The sequence below is a fragment of the Camelus dromedarius genome, chromosome 20 (assembly GCF_036321535.1).
Source record: "Camelus dromedarius isolate mCamDro1 chromosome 20, mCamDro1.pat, whole genome shotgun sequence".
Classification (NCBI taxonomy): domain Eukaryota; kingdom Metazoa; phylum Chordata; class Mammalia; order Artiodactyla; family Camelidae; genus Camelus; species Camelus dromedarius.
In genome coordinates this window covers 13,361,801-13,377,085 of record NC_087455.1, presented here as the reverse complement: position 1 = coordinate 13,377,085, position 15,285 = coordinate 13,361,801, and the positions used below count along the sequence as shown (strand labels likewise).

The following is a 15,285-nucleotide window of genomic DNA, read 5'->3' as shown; positions in this document are numbered from 1 at the left end:
ACTCCATAAAGGAAGCGTGAGTTCAGAATGAAGCAAAATAGAGACAAGAAGACTGGAAATATGGAGAGAGAGAGAGAGGGAGGGAGGGAGGGAGAGAGGAAGATAACGATGGATGGGCTGGAGGAGGGCTTGTGTCTAGGCTTTGGTTAATGGGGAATCATACAATCTTAGAGCCACGGGGACCTTCAGGGCCACCGATCACCCACTGCCATTTGGAACGTGAGTGCAAGGCCAGGTTGAAGTGTCTATTCCTGAAACAACCCGGGAGAGGGAGTCATATTTGTCAAGCAGCTGCCACGTGCTTGATGACGGCTTCATTTACAGACCTTTCTTCATTATTTATGGGGAAGTGTCATCTGCTTTACAGAGGAGGACGCCTGGCTTCAGACAGGGGAGGGAAGGTGCGGTCTTGTGGGCTGCAGGTTTGCGCCAGCTCAGTTTGTCTCCTAAAGCTCATGCTTTTGGGTCAGTGCACCATCCTGCCTCACACTCTGACTGGGGCCCTCATGTTCAGCAGAGGCACAGCATGTCCCATTTTCCGTTTCCAGTCTTTTGTGGGCTGTGAGGAAGCTATCTAGTGCTTCTGAAGGCTTGTGGGCCGGACCAGGGACATCATTTGTGGAGCTCAATGCAAAATGAAAATGTAGGGCACCTTGTTCAAAAGTGATGAAGAATTTCAAGATGGGGACATCAGAACATTAACCCAAGAGCAGGGCCTTTCTGAGTGTGCGGCCCTTTGCGGCTGCACAGGCTGCACACTGACCAAGCCCTCTCTGCTTTGTGATCACATTCTAAAAGGTCTGGTTGGGTGAGTGTGGGAGGGTGGGAAGTAGCAATCTCAAAGGAGTAAATTGTGTCTTTGCTTTTCATCAGGAGTATGATGGGTGGCTCAGAGCAGCAGAAATCTCCTATTAACAGGTTGATTCATAAACTGTTCGGTATTTTAGCCTTATCAGAGCAAAAGTTTGGTGGAACACTTCTTATCTATCCCACTTCATAAATGGTAAGTCAAAACAAAGACAGGGGATCTATGAATGGCTGTTCAGGTTATGCCCAGCCTGAGGGCCCTGGCTTGGGGGCGCTGGGGGCTGGGTACCACTGGGGCTACACTTGCCAAGCTCTGTGCTGGCAGAGCTGCTTCTCCCCTAGAGGGACTTCTCCCTCATTTGGACAAGGATGCTGCCAGGGCTTGCTGAAGCCATGAGGAGACTTGTTTAAGGTCACTTGGCCAGATAACAGCTGAATGGGAACCAGGGCTCAAACCAGGACTGTCTGACTCTGTCGGGTCTGAAATGACATTCCCTCCCGGTTTTAGTAAGATGGCTCCATGATACAAATATCACTGAGTTCTAAGAGTGGAGGGATGGGAAAAGAACCCTCTGGACACATGCAGTTTGTTTATCCAAGGATGAAAAATGAGTAAAAAATAAGCATCATTTAATCCAAAATAATAGTGATGCCCAGGGGCTGCAGTGGGAGAGTGTTGAACCCTGTGAGGAATAAAGATGATGCTGAGATTGAATTTTTTTTCTTTTTTGCTCAACAAATAATGCACCTAACCGCCCCCCTGGCTCCTTCGAGGAATGATTCTTGGCCAAGTTGATTATCTTTCTTTATCGGAAGAGAATTCCGTCTGGTTCCTTGTAACAGTAGGATACTTGATGTCAGAGGGAAAGAATCATGTGCTGTGATTTAAGAAAGAAAGAGACAGAAAGAGAAAACAGTCTGGGAGGAATTTTCCCCTCTGTGTGGCTGGGACTGCCTCTACAATGGATGCATTCATCAGTGGTGCCCAGTGTTGGTGCACGGGGTGTCCTTGGCTTGTTCTGGTGAGCTGGGTAGAACTTCTCCGGAATGTATGCGGAGCGGACGTGACCCCTCGGCTGTTCATTGTTAGTGGGCCAGGCAGCTGACTTGGGGGCCTCGGGCCTTGTTTGCCCACTAGGAGGTTTTGTTTTTGAAACTCAAGGCCACTGAGCAGAACTTCCACAGAAAGCAGGTCTGTAGGAACAGGAGGCAGACACAAAACGGCGGTGCAGGGGACACCAGGATGGGGACAGAGGGTTGAGCGTGTAAGGATTATGGCAAAAACACAGATGCTCCACTTGCTTTCAACTACAAGGCATAATGGAGGTGGGGCAACATTCCTTTTTTTGTTTTGTTTCGATTTGTTTGTTTTGACAGCATTTGCACGGACACTCAGGAGACACATAAGAAAGATACGATGTTAGAGGCTAATAAAACAGACTACGGGAGTCTGGGCTTTGAGCCCACGTGGATCCAAGTTTGAATGTGGTCCTGCCCCCTAGCAGCCAGGTGAACTTGGGCTGTAACCTCTCAGCCACTATTTCCTCCTCTGTGAAACAGGGGTGGTGTCTGCCTTCTGAGATCTGAGGCTTACAGGAGATAACATTTCTAGTGCCAGATATTTAGAGGAGCCTCAGAAATGCTAGTCATTCCTCTGCTTCATTGGACCATGGCTTGTTTTTTTTTGTCTGGTAGTGCTATTTAGGTTTTCAAGCCTATTTTGACTTGACAAGTTAAAATATCGATATAAACTTGATATTGTGAGATTCTTTCTATCTATCTATCTATCTATCTATCTATCTATCTATCTATCTATCTATCTATCTATCCATCCATCTATCTATCTATCATCTGTCTCATAATGCCCCAGACAACATCATGTTTATAATAGGCAGCTATTGAGGGTGTAATAGTCAACTTTAAGAGCATAGATTTTAGTCCGACTGGGTTTGAATCCCAGCATGACTGCTTGTTACGTTTGTGACCTTGGGCAAGTTTGGGAACCTGTCTGTGCTGTGGCTTCTTTATGGCAAAATACAGATAATAATATCACCTACTTCATAGGTCTCTTGTGAGAGTTTGAATGAAGTCTGTCACGCAAAGCATCTAAAATGAAGCCCAGCAGAGAGCACATGCTCAATAAATGTAAACAATATTTGTGGAAGGCAGATCAGCCAATGACCTTTCCAGAATATTCTAAATTCTTTCCTGCTTGAGAAGTTTTCACCTTGTAAACGGCACTCTTAGGATCTGTTTTTCGTTCATCACCTACAGTTCGGATCCAGAGTTCCAGGCATGCATTTGACCCAGGGCAGTAAAGGTTTTTAAAAATTCAGGCTGTATGGAGTCCGGGTGACCTGGGATGACACCATGACATCACACTTTGACCAGCTTGATAGTTTGCTCCCCCTTGGGAGGGAGGGTCCCTTGGAGATACAGTGCTGGTGCATTGCTGCCCATCGCGCTGGTGTGTCAGGCTCAAAATCACACAAATCTGCCTGACTCTACAAAAGGCACTGCTTGGTGCATGAATACATGGGGAGCGTTCCATCTTACTTTTCCCCCTCCTTCTGGCATGTCTACATGTCACTTTTCTGTGTCTCCATGGGCCTGACTCTAAAACAAGGAAACCAATGATCCATTTTTCTGGAGGGAGGAGGCAGAGAAAATAAACTGAGATTCTGGGAGCCTAGGAAGCAGTGTCACTGGGGCAGAAAGAATGTTGAAAACACCTTCTCCACATGCCGTTTGGATGCAGTCATGTCTGGGATGCGGTAGAAGAGTGCCGGACCACAGTAAGCACCCCGACATGACGTGGGGGGTGCCAGCTGCAGCTCCTTGGCTGTAGGAGGAAGTGTGGCTCCGTGTCAAGTTCTGAAAGGACCTGAGTGGAGGAACAGACACCTGACCAAAGGCTTCTGACCCAGTGCAATTCACGGAAGGCTTAACTCTTATGATTGAAAGGGAGTATTTTCAGAAATTGTCCTCCAGCTCGCAGCAAACTCTGGGGATGCAGTGTGTGAAAAAGTTAGCTGAGGGATATGGTTTGCAAATTGGTTGCTCTATACATTATATAGTAACCAAGACTTTCTAGAACCCAGCCTTGAGTATGCTCCTGTTTAATCCACTGCACTCATCAGTGGATGTGACCTGGTCAGGTGACCCAATCTTCTATTTGAATAGTATCAAGACTGCAAAAATAAGAATATACTGTCGCATGAGAGACATGTGAATTCGTTAAAAAGCAATACGCAGCAGGCAAATTACACCATCCTCTGAACAGTTCCTCCCTTTTTTCCTGCTTCCTCTCCTCCCTTCTCTTTCTCCTTTTTCTTCTTCCCTTTTCTCCTTCTTCCTCCTTTTCTCCTTCCTCCTCCTTTTTTCCTTCCCTCCTCTTCTTCAACAAACAAGTATTGAAGATCCCTTGTCTGGCAAGTCCCCCCACCACACCTGGTAAGGGGGACTCAATGATCCATGAATTGTAGTCCCTATGCTAAGAGAAATAAACATGGAAATAGACCAATGACAACTGCATTACGATATGGTAAGCACTTCTGCTGCAAATAGCTGAGAGGAGAAAGAGGAATGTTTATGGGGAAGTTGACATTTGTGCTGGTTCTTGAAAAGATAAGTAAGAGTTGGGCAAGCAAAAAAAAAGAAGGGAAAAGCAGGGCTGGAGGTGGGGAGAGGATATTCCAGAGAGAGCCTACAGCATGATGTTTTCTGGGTCTGTGTGCGTGCGCACTTCCTATGACCTGTCACAGCACTGCTGCAGAACAAACATGATTGATCTAAATGTGACATAAAGACAGAGTGTGGGCTTGGGAGTCAGACCTACTGGGTTCAATTACGCTTTGCCCCTTGCTGGTTGTGTGACCACGGGCAAGCTGACCCATCTCTCTGAGCCTTTGTTGCCTCATCTTCAAAGTGGAGGTGCCCCAGCTCATGGGTGGCGTGCGATTTGGATGCAGTCATGTCTGGGTTGCAGCAGCACAGGGCCGGATTACAGTAAGCACTCAGGTGGTGGCACGTAGGAGGTGGGATGCTGCGTGACGTCAGGCTGTAAGGGTCATTTGTAAACTCTGAAATATTATCAAAATGTAATGGGAGTGGCATGTTAATTGTTTGCCTTCCCAGTGCAGATCCCCAGAAGCCTTGGCTTGCTGCAGTCTGCTTGGTAAATATTTAAAAGTGGTTGCTTGGTATCCAGGCTCTGAGACAGAAAGTCTCTGAGGAAGTGCCGGAGGGCAAAGGGCAGAGGGCTCTCTGTACACTGATCTAAAGAGAACAGCTGTTTGAACTGACTTAGAATCAGGAAGGAGCTGAGGAGACTAAAAACGAGGGCTGGGATTAGAACTAGGGCCTGAGCTTATGAAACAGGAGCAGAATGAAGGCTGTGCTGGGGAGAGCCTCAGACATGCCTGCATTCTCAGCGATGGCAATGACCATCGCAGCTGCTAGTTAATGGCCCCTTGAGTTAACGTTGGCCATTTGGGTTAAACTTGCCTTGCATAGAGTTGGGGAAACTGAGGTCCAGTTTGGGAAAGAGCCTTCTTTCTGGTCACATTGGTAACCCCCTGCTCCAAGATATCTATGCTTGAACCTGGCATGATGCTATTTCTCTCCTTATCCCTTTCTAAGTCTTGGTTTTCCCATCTGAAAGATGGTAGTAGCAGCATCCATCTCGTGTGCATTGTTATAAGGCTATGTATCAAAATCACTTGGCAGGATGCTCGCATATAGTGAGGGCTTAAAGTTATTTTTGTTACTTCCTTCCGTCTTGACCTGATTCCTTCTGAGTGTTGAAGGAGCCCCTGAAATGGTGCTTTGTGTGGCAACTTTAAAATAGCTGATTACATAATTTTGTCCTAAATCAGAAGACATTTTGTGCTTGTAGATAAGCAGTAGCGGGAGCTAAGTGTGTAAGAGAAATTTATGGGATAAACATTTAAAACTGAGAATGATAGCCAAATATAAAGCACTTACTATGTGCCAGACACTGGTCCAAACAATTTACATATAACTTACTCAACCTTCACAACAACTCTATGAAGTAGGTATTATTACCTCCTTTTCTGCAGATAAGGAAACCAAAGCACAGAGAGGTTAATTAATTGCCTGAGGTCACACAGCTAGTAAGTGATGGAACTCAAAGCTACACAGTCTGAATCCAGAAACTCTACTATTGACTCCTCACTAACCAATTTTTTTGTCCCTGTAAAAATTATTTATTAAAAAAATTTTCACAGTAGAAAAGCTCATTTCAACCCTTAGAATGCTGTTTTTTATAGAAACACCAGTTGAGACTTGTGACTTGTCTGCTGACCAGGGAAGCCAAGGACCACTTGGATGGCCTTGGGATCAATAAATGTTCTTGATGATGAGACAATAGGAAGTGAAATGAAAAAAATGAAGGCCATTATCACTATTTGCAAGGCAAAACAGACAGCCTCTCCCCAGAGCAAAGTATGTTTGCAGGAGAGGCATATTGTCAAACTCTGCTCCCAATATTCCTTCTGAGTCAAATGGAATCATGCTTTCTGCTTCTTTTCTGTAAACGGGGACTAATACATGCTGTACCCAGCAGAATCTCAGGAAGATAAAATAAGACAATGTGATTCACTGCAGCATCATTCACGATAGCCAAGATATGTGTCTGTCAAAGAAGATAAAGAGGATGCGATAATATATATATATATATACACACACATGCATATATTAAAAATGGAATATTAATATCACATATATAATGGAATATTATTCAGCCATGAGAAAGAAGGAAATCCTGCTATTTGTGACAACGTGGATGGAGGTTGCAGGCGTTTTGCTAGCTAAAATAAGTCAAAGAAAGACAAATACTGTATGATATCACTTATATGTGGGAATCTAAAAAAGCTAAACTCATAGAAACAGAGATGAGAATGGTGGTTACAAGGAACTAGGGGAAAAGGGGAGAGGCTGGTCAAAGGGTACAAACTTACAATTATAAGATGAGTAAGTTCTGGGGATCTTATGTGATCTAATCTAATCACAGCATAGTGATTATAGTTAAATAATACTGTAGTATATACTTGAAAGTTGCTAAGAAAGTATCTTAAATGTTCTCACCACAGAAAAGAAATGGTAACCATGTGCCTTGCTGCAGGTGCTAGCTGATGCTATGCTGGTAATCATTTTGCAGTATATAAGTGTATCAAGTCAACACATTGTACACCTGAAACTGACATAATGCTATACGTCAATTATGTTTCAGTGAAGCTGGGGAAAAAAGACAACATAAGAGAGTACTGGGCAGAGAGATTTCATGATGCAGATCGGAGCTGGTCAGGGAGGAGCTGGCTTCTCTGACTTTCTCCAACAGGATCTCAGGACTCTTCCTCCTCCCCTCCCCATCTGACCCCAAATCTTCCAGTTCCCCTTTCCCAAAACATCTTGCCCTTAGTTCCTGGGGATCACAGTTCAAGGACCGCAGTGTGCCAGGGAGTTGAATTTTAGCAGAGGCATTTTGAAGACTGAAAAGGCATGAGGCCAGCAGGGTGGCCAGTTTCTGATGTTTGCTCTTTTTGGGTGACTGCTTTCCAGCCTGAAAAACTGTCAAACACTTTCACAGGTATTTTGTCACTTCACCCTACCTGACAGAGCCCATGCAGAATGACTGCTGATGTGTCTGATCAGCAAGGGGCCCATCAGTGTGAGGTAGGGAAGGAGAGGAGGGATGTTGTGAGTGGATTCCTTCCTTTACTGAGTCCTCAGAGCGCCAAAGAAGCTTGGGGACTGAACACGGAGCTGTGAGCCCCTCCATTTGTTTTTAAACACTTGGTTGCCCATGATTGAGAATGAATCTACTTAAGGAAATTTGCTGAAGCCTTATCTCCTCTCCAAAACTGTTCATGACCATCTTGGAAAGAATTGAGGACTTTCTGTGAGTGGTGGGCTAGTGCCAAGGTGAATACTGTTTGACTACCCAACATTGAGGGTTTTCTGGGTAATCCTGGGTTTTATATACATATGTGTACACTGAGGGTTTGTACAAGTAAGAACTCCTAGACTTTATCCAAGGAGCAAAAGATAAAGGGAAGAGGTTTATCATAGATTCTTAGGATAGAAATTCAACCCAAGGTTTTCCAAAAAGGATGACATGGAACATTGAAGGTATTAAAGCCCATTGGATTTCCAAGTGGGAAGAAGTTACTTTTAAAACTCTCTCTAGATTCTTCTAATTAGTCAGCCTTTGCCTGGTAGTAGTGTGTCTTTCACACTTTTCCAGTTCAAGGGTTGGCAAAATGCAGACTGCAGGCCAAATCCAGCCCATCACCTGTTTTTGTAAATAAAGCTTTATTGGAACATAGCCAACCCACCCATATCCCCTTGATCAGTGGTTGCTTCCACACTACAAGGCAGGGCTGAGTAGTTGCAACAAAGGTTGAATGCCCCATAAAGCCTCAAATAGGTACTTTGCAAACCCCTTCTCTATTACATGCGAACAGGTCTTTTTATCAAAAACAGGTGACAGAAACTGAGTACTTGGTATTTGGAGATAGTACTTGGTTCAAATTTAATACACTCTTCTTGCTTCCATTTGGTTATCTGTACTTACTTCAACTGACATTGGTTTCCCATTTATGGTACTAATAGAAACTTTCTTTTTAATATAAAACTTTATTAGCGTCAAAAAGATGAGTGGATTTCAAGAAAGTAGTTAATAGAGCTATTAGTAGAACAAGTGGCACATGTCTATTTGTCAACATTCAAGAAGGTCACACTTAAAGTCTGAAGTTTGGGAAACATTATTCAATGTAATTAATCCTCATTTTACAGATAAGCTGAGACCCAGGTTCCCTTACTTGCTTATGGAAAAAAGTGGACTCCTCTCTCTCTCAGGACAATGTTCTTTTACCTTTAACTGGTCACTCATTTGTACTTTGAAACCAGTTAACATAAATGCAAAGTATTGGACTATTAAAGTTCATGAATTCAGGGCCAGAAAACATCCTGGTGACATTTTCACAGATACGCTCAGTAGACATTGATGGGCAATTTGAAACACAGCAGAGGGGTCATTCACATCTTTAAACATGAATCTTGGGTGATTAGTGGCATATTGTTTCATTAAGTTGATTGCTTCTCGGGCATGGTTTCCTTGAAACAATAAATTTGATAAAAAGTCTTGCTTTTTTTGTTTGTTTTAAATCAAAATCCACTTAAATGCTTGTCAGAGCAAAAAGTTAAATTGTTAAATAGAAAAAATATATTTTATAGTGTACTCTGTTGGGTATATTAAGCATAGCTTCAATCTTAACAGAATATTTGGTTATTTCACCATATAGTTATTCTTCCATTTTAATTAGGACTCACCATGGTCACTCTAACAGCAAAGCTGATTCCTCCATTACCAGATCCTCTTCCCATTTGGATCTGCTTTCAAGGTCTAGTAACCAAGGAGGTAGACCAGACAGCTAGGAAAGTGTGTTAGGAAGCTTGAGCCTGGCTTAACCTTTGAAGTGTGCTGGAAACTCAGGTTGCTGCTTTTTGCTGTTGAGCCATCCTTTCAGAGATGCCGTTTTAAAGTCACGGGTATGACCACTAAAGGTTTGGCCATCACTCTAAACAGGTACAGATATTTGCATCTTTGTCAAATGAGATGGAAAATAGAAAAAAATCCCCTTGGATCAGATCTCAGTGTGACTTACTTATGTATGCTGCATGTTCTGAAAATTGAGTGAAAATTTTCAGGTTAAAAAAAAAAATCTGCCTCCTAAATTTGGGGTTATTTATATGTTGGTATTTTAAGAACACCTTTTAATGAAGATTGGTAAGTAGGTCATTTTCCAGAAAGACAAACATTCTTAGACTATGCTTTCTGGGTTATATATGTTGATCTGATTTTTACCATCAAAGATGACTCCGGGGTTGGGACCTGGCCTTAAGGAGATCTGAACTTAAGTCTCTTCAAGGTGTTGGGCACCGTTGTTCCTGAAGGTACTGGCAGTATACTCAGAAGTGCAAGCAATGGGATGGGTCTACCATGCCCTGAGCTCTGGGATAAGGAGATGAGGCAGCCTTTTTGGGGGCTACACCCAGAGGTGAGCAAATTGACTCATGATTATTTCGGTCAATATCTTTCCAGATAAGCCCTGTTCATCTAGGCAGGAAAACCAGTTACTCAGCAGCTTTGCTGCTGGGTATTTTTGCAGGGAAGTCCTTTTCATTCTGGCCATTAGAACTTAGTAATTAGCTAACAGTCTTTGGGGGGAAAACTGTTGCCTCTCGGCTGCTGTTGTCAGCAACAGGATGGCAAGGGTCAGTCTTCCAGATGAGCTGGCTTTTATCCTGTGATAAGAAAGGCAATCAAGGAGGGAGAGCCTGGGCCAGAGGGGCAGGAATGCCTGATTGCTGGTGGAAACTCAGCCAGATAAAGACATTGTGGGGACATCTCCTGCCCCCTAGACTCGCTTTCCCATTTAAGGTCTGTGTTTAATGAAGTGGTTCTCAACCAACCAAGAGCGATTTTGCCTCCCTGGGGGACACTTGGCAATGTCTAGAGACACTTTTCGTTGTCACAAATAAGGGAATACTAGTGGTATCTAGTCCTAGAGGCCAGGGATTCTGCTAAACATCCTTCAGGGCACAGAACAGCCCCTCACAACGAAGGATGGTCTGGCTCCAAGTGTCAGTAGTGCCAAGATCTAATGTGCTGAGGGTCTACAACCCTCGCCCAGTGGCTGTAACAACTCTGTCAACATGTTACCTTTAAAGGTGCTGAGCTTCTGGTGGTAAATGAACCATAGCTATTGACTAAAGCAAGGTCCTCAATCACAAAGAATGAACTGCCATGGTTACATAAAAGGGAAATTAGAAGTGGACCGTGGTGTTTTTCTTTCTTTGATTTTGTTTTGGAGGAGCCCAGATGACAGATCTGAAAGATGAGTACTGGGATAAGATAACTAGGAAGAAGAGTTTGAATTGGTCCAAAGTGAGAAGCCTGTCATCACCCCCTGCTTCTTTGTCTGCATCACAGCCTCAGCTGGCAGCCCCAGTTAACTCATTCTTAGGGGCCCTTCAGGACCATGTTGGGCCGGACAACTCAGAGCTTCTACTAGAGGCAGAATAACATGCACTGTCTCAAAACAAGATTTCGTGTCCTGGGGGAAATGACTGTCAGCTTTGAGGTTGTCCACAGATTGCTTGGGGAGTGAGAGACCTCTGAAGAGTGCTAAACATCCAGATACCCAATTACTGCTGTATTACCTCAACAAAGGTGAACTTGGAGGATAAGGTGGTTATGGGAAGATGACAGCTATTTGTCAACTGTGAAAGGAACCGTGCCTTCAAGAGTTATGAAAAATGAAGCACTTTTCTCATTAGACAAGAATTATCCATTTCCTCCTTCTATTGCCAAAAGCTGTTTTCTTTTTGTTTTGTTCTGTTTTGTTTTGTTTTGTTTTTCAATGAGAGTGTAAATTTGGGGTTCATTGCTTACAGGAAAAAAGGAAGCTCGTGTACTCTGGGATTCTCAAGAGTCAATGCTAAGTGGGCAGATGGAACTGGAAAGAGAAAACCTGGGGGGCTGAGCCGAGCCGTTGCAGCAAGGAACAGCGCTGCAGGCCGTGCAGTAGGGCAGGCCCAGCAGTGTGCGAACAAGTTCTGATCTGCTGAAAAGGAAACAGAGTGAAAGAGCTCGATTTGCTTTGGGCAAGTTTTCATCTTAGCCAGGATCAAAACAAGGAATGCCATTCTTTCCCCTGGAAAGAGTTTCAGTATGCTTTGGATCCAGACTTACTATTTCTTTAAAATTCTTTTTAACATTTTTATCTTCCCTTCCACTCCCACCACAATCCAAATCCCTTCAACGGGAGGGTGAATTATTTTACTGCCTTTCTGTCCGATCTTCAAGACTTCATTCTCTTTCTATCTCAGTCCATTCAATAGTAGTCGTCGTCGTCGTCGTCGTCGTAGTAACAGTAGTAATAAAAATAATGGTTATAAGAGAGCAAAACTGATAAAGCAATGTCCCTCGACCCAAGGATGGGTAAGGCCAGCCTTGACCACAGTGCTTGTCCAAGGAGTAGATACACACCCAAGCCAGTCAGAATTTTTCCCTGACGTTGGACGTATAGATGCTTAGAGAAAGAAACTCTTTTCCTTGGGGTCATTAATCTGGAGCGACATGAGGGCAGGGAATGCTCTGTGGTGCCTGAATCATCTGTGGCCAGGTCTCCCTCTCGTCAACTTCTTTTGCCTCCCACACCAATGCAAAGAAAAGTTCATTTTCAGTAGAAGAAAATGAGGCCAAGATGTAGAAAGGAGAGAGAGAGAGTGAGTGAACACTAGCTGACAAGATGACGCCCGTAGCTCTGGGGAAGAGTCATGATCCATCCCTGTCCTCCTCACCTTTGCCAGGGATTGGTCTAGGATGGGCTTTTGACCAGTTCTGGCCAATGGCGTAGAAAGGGATGTCTGCTTGGGGCGTTCCCGAAAGGTTTTCCTCACTGATAGGAGAGTGGTTCAGGAGGAGAAAGACTGTTTCTCCATCCCCTTCCTTCTTGCTTGTGACCCTGTGCTTGCAATGACAAAAGCCACCGTTTGTCCAGCAGTCTGCTAACAAATATACACTAACTTAAAGGCAGAACAAACAAAAACCGAATTTATACTCCCAGATGACCTCAATCCCAGACTTCTCTCTTGAGTCTCAGATCCAGTTACCTGCTGGGCATTGTACCCAGGTGAACCACAGATACCTCAGACTCAACAGATCCTCAAACCAAACTCATCCTCTCACCTTGCAGACCTCCGTTTTGCCTGGCCAGGGACTTGGGAGTCGCTCTGTAGTCCTCCTTACCCTTCATCTCCCGTCTCCCACCACTCAGCCAGCTATCTTGCTCTGACCCTCCATCTGTCCTCTTCTCCCCAGTCCCAGTGTCACTGTTTTTGTTGGGGGCAGGGGCTCCTCATCTTTCTCCAGGGCTGCTGCCTTTCAAGTGCTTGCCTTGCCTTTGGTCATGTTTCTTTCCAGACCTTTGTCCTCCAGCTTCCAGCATGGTCCATCCAAAGTGCAGCTCTGATCTCATCACCCCCTTGTCTGAGATCAACTGGGGCTTCTCTATTGCCTAACATAGTGCTTCTCAAAGTGTGGAGCCCAGACCAGCAGCATCAGCACCACCAGGAACTTGTCAGAAATGCACATTCTCAGGCCCTTCTATTGAGTGTCCACTGAATCAGCATGGGGCCCAGCTTTCTGCTTAAACAAGCCTTCCAAAGGAATCTGATATGCAAAGTTTAAAAACAGCTACTAGCCTCGGGTAATAAAACCCAGTTTCCCTGGCATCAGGGGTTGATAGTGTCCCCCAAATTCATGTTACTCAGAACCTCCGAATGTGGCCTTATTTGGAAATAGAGTCTTCCCAGATGTAATTAGTTAAGGATCTCAAGATGAGATCATTCTGGTCTTAGAGAGGGTCCTAAATCCAATGACTGGGGTCCTTACTTCAATTAAAAAAAAAAAAAGCAAATAAGCCTGTAAATGAAAAGGAAAAAAAAAAAAAAGAAGAAGAAGAAGAAGAGGAGGAGAAAACAGAGAGACACAGGTAGGGAATAAGGCCCTCCACGAGATGGCAGGCAGAGATTAGGGTTATCCTGCCCTGAGCCAAGGAATGCAATGCGCTGGGGCCATCAGAATCTGAAAGAGGCAAGAAAGGATTCTTCCCTGGAGCCGTCAGAGGGAATGTGGCCCTGCAACACCTTGATTTCCAACACCGAGACTCCAGAACTTTGAGAAAATAAGTTTCCATCGTGTTGAGCCTTCCAGCTTGTACTAGTTTGCCCAGCAGCCCTAGGAAACCAATATGCTTCGCATGATGTACAAGGGCCTTTGGGTCACCCCTGTGCACCTGTCTAGCCTTGTCTCCTGTCTCTGCTCCCTGTATATTGATCTTTCTATCAAAAATATGAATGGGGCACCTGCTATGTGTCAAGCCCCAGAGCTACAGCAACGAGAAAGACATGGTGTCTGCCCTGCAGAAGCTCCCAGCCTCGGGGAGAGGATTTCTGGACGAGGCACTAAGGACTTTGGCAAGGCTAGAGGGTGACTTGCCAGCCACACCCACCTTCCTGTACCTCTTTGTGCTCCTGCATGACAAAGAATGCCTTTCTCTGCTTTAGAAACCCTCCTCTAACCATTTCTCCCACCCAGCATCACTCCCTCCTCTGTCGAACTTCAGAACTTTTTTACGATGGACACGTTTCTGTTAGTGTATCCATCACATATATGTAAATTATTTATTTGTTTGCCTCCCTGATTAGACTGTGAGCTATTTTGAGGACATGGACTGTAGGTGTTTCTCTTACCCTCTTTTTATCTACAGAGCCTCAAACAGGACCTGGATCATGGTAGTTTCTCTTAAAGAATATGTTGAGCTGACTGAGAGGGTGGAGAGTGACTTCCTGCCTCTCAGTGGGTAGGGGGCCTCTCGTCATTGCTAGTTCACTGTGCAGCCCTAAGGTGGGAGGTGGGAGAGAGTGCAGCCTGGCATGGGCGGTGGAGGGAGCAGAACAGGGTAGTTCTCTGGTTGCACGTGGTGTAAGAGGCCCGGGAGGAGGGCATGGGGCTAAAAAAGGCTTTAAATGCCATCATCAGGGCATCTTCACAGGCAGAGGGGTTCATAGTCAGACCTGGGGCACTGCTCTAGCGAGGCCCGTGAGAAACTTTTGCTTCAACACTTTTTCTCAAACACGAACGAACATCAGGACCACCTGGAGGGCTTGTTCAGTGGCAATTGCTGGGTGCCACCCCCAGAGTTTCTGATTCAGTAGATCTGGGGTTGGGTGGCCAATCATTTGCATTCCTAACATGGTCCTAGGGGTTACCAATGGTGCTGGTCTGGGGGCCATTTGGGAACCATCGCACTAGAGGAATATCTGATATTAGACCTGCGGTTCTTCACTAGGATCACTTGGGGAGTTTTAAAAAACGCAGGCGCTAGGACCTGACCCCCACATTGGTCGTGGGGTGTGATTGTTATAGAGCTTGGGACTCCAACTGAGCAAAACATTGGTTTGATTAAAGCTCATTTAGAAAATGTCATGAATTGATGAATTCATCAAACTTTGTGCATTTGCTATGTGGCAGGCATTGTGTAGGTAAAGGGGATGAAAAGATGAACAATACACAGTCCTACCCCCAGGGAGCCATCAGTCCAGTGCAGGGCAAGTGTATAAACAGTTCTAAAATTATGTGGTAGAGAAGTGATGGTGTTATACACAGAGTATTATGGGAGCACTGAGGACGTGGTTCTAATCTGGCTTGGGGACAGGGGGAGAAGGAGGAAGCTCAGGGATGTGGGTAAAGAGATGAGTGGTGATCTGGTTCAATAGTTGTAGAAATCCCAATAGGGGAGCTTCTAGTTGGTATAATATGAGCCCAAGATGTTCTGGGAAGAACTTCTACCCAAACCCAAATGCATGCTTCACCTCTTACTGGAT

The 15,285-nt window shown here is 44.8% G+C and overlaps 2 protein-coding genes across 3 annotated transcripts in view; one reads left to right on the top strand and one right to left on the bottom strand.

The window, feature by feature from the left end:
• FAM91A1 (family with sequence similarity 91 member A1) overlaps positions 1-15,285 on the top strand; it is a 115,402-nt gene that overhangs the window by 33,305 nt on the left and 66,812 nt on the right. The window lies entirely within an intron of this gene.
• ANXA13 (annexin A13) overlaps positions 1-15,285 on the bottom strand; it is a 54,963-nt gene that overhangs the window by 35,150 nt on the left and 4,528 nt on the right. The gene's annotated exons all lie outside the window — the stretch shown is intronic.